We start from the raw sequence: 1,227 nt of genomic DNA, 5'->3' as shown, positions 1-1,227 counted from the left end.
CTGGCAGAGGCCGGGGCTTCGGCTCCCCTTGCGTAAGGGACCGTATTCGACCCGATTAAGCCCCGAAAATGGATCCAAATGTCGGCCGACCAAGTAAGCTTGCTGGGAGAGAGACTAAGTGCCGGGCTGGGCACCTCATTAACCAGTGAAAAGTTTTGGCTGCTGGAGAGACTAAGTCCCAGCCTGGGCACATCATTAACCATAAATGAAAAAGGCGAGGCCGAGTCTGGTGCATGGCTAACTGATTAACCAAATTGGCAAGGCCCGGGCTGAAAGTGAATGAGCGACCCGTGGCCAGGGGGCTGGAATGCGGGAGAGAATCCAACCCCCAAAATATGGAAGTCCGATGAGAAAATATTCGGCCGCCTTTTGCGGGCCTCGGGTGTTGCTTCCCGGCCTGGGAAAGTGAGTTGCTCCCGCCGAATTGACATGTGCATTTAACGATTTCGAGACATGATTAACCAAAACGCGGAAGTCCGATGAGAAAATATTAGGGCCCTTCAAGCGGGCCTCCGGTGATGCTTTCCGGCTTGGGAAAGTGAATTGCTCCCGCCGAATTGACATGTGCATTTAACGATTTCGAGACATGATTAACCAAAACGCGGAAGTCCGATGAGAAAATATTCGGCCGCCTTTGCGGGCCTCGGGTGTTGCTTCCCGGCCTGGGAAAGTGATTTGCTACCGCCAAATTGACATGTGTCATTTCTGGCAAGTGTCTCAGGACATAGTTAATGAGTTGCAGTTTGGGAAATCATTAACCTCGTCGGAAGTCCCGATGAAGAAAAAAAAAAGTGCCATTTGCGGGGATTTGGGTGCTCCTGGTCGGATAGAGGTGGCCGTTTGACCCGCTGATTTGACACTTGTCATTTCTGGCAGGGGGGTTGGCGGGGTGCCCGGAGATTTTCGGGAACACGATTTTCAGAACAAAATTCACTCAGCGGGAGCACTTTGAAAATGCCCGAAAAGTGTTACTTTGCTAAAAGGCTCATTTTATCAATATAGAGACCTTTCAAAGAGTATTGGAAAGTCATATTAAAGTGGTTTTGTGGCTTTTATGACTTAATGACAAAAAACTCTAAGTGTGAATCTGAAATCGTAGACAGACAGCAGAAACATATAAATAATTCCAGCGTCTAAGTTTCATTTGCTGTCTGTCACAACAGGTGCCTCTGAACCGGTCAGGGCCTGTGACCCCACTGAGCTTGTGTTTTGTGGCTTATGCACACG

This window comes from Somniosus microcephalus, unplaced genomic scaffold (assembly GCF_052327205.1).
Source record: "Somniosus microcephalus isolate GS21.2 unplaced genomic scaffold, FLI_Smic_1.0 scaffold1027, whole genome shotgun sequence".
In the NCBI taxonomy this organism is placed as follows: domain Eukaryota; kingdom Metazoa; phylum Chordata; class Chondrichthyes; order Squaliformes; family Somniosidae; genus Somniosus; species Somniosus microcephalus.
This window is presented reverse-complemented; position numbering follows the sequence as displayed.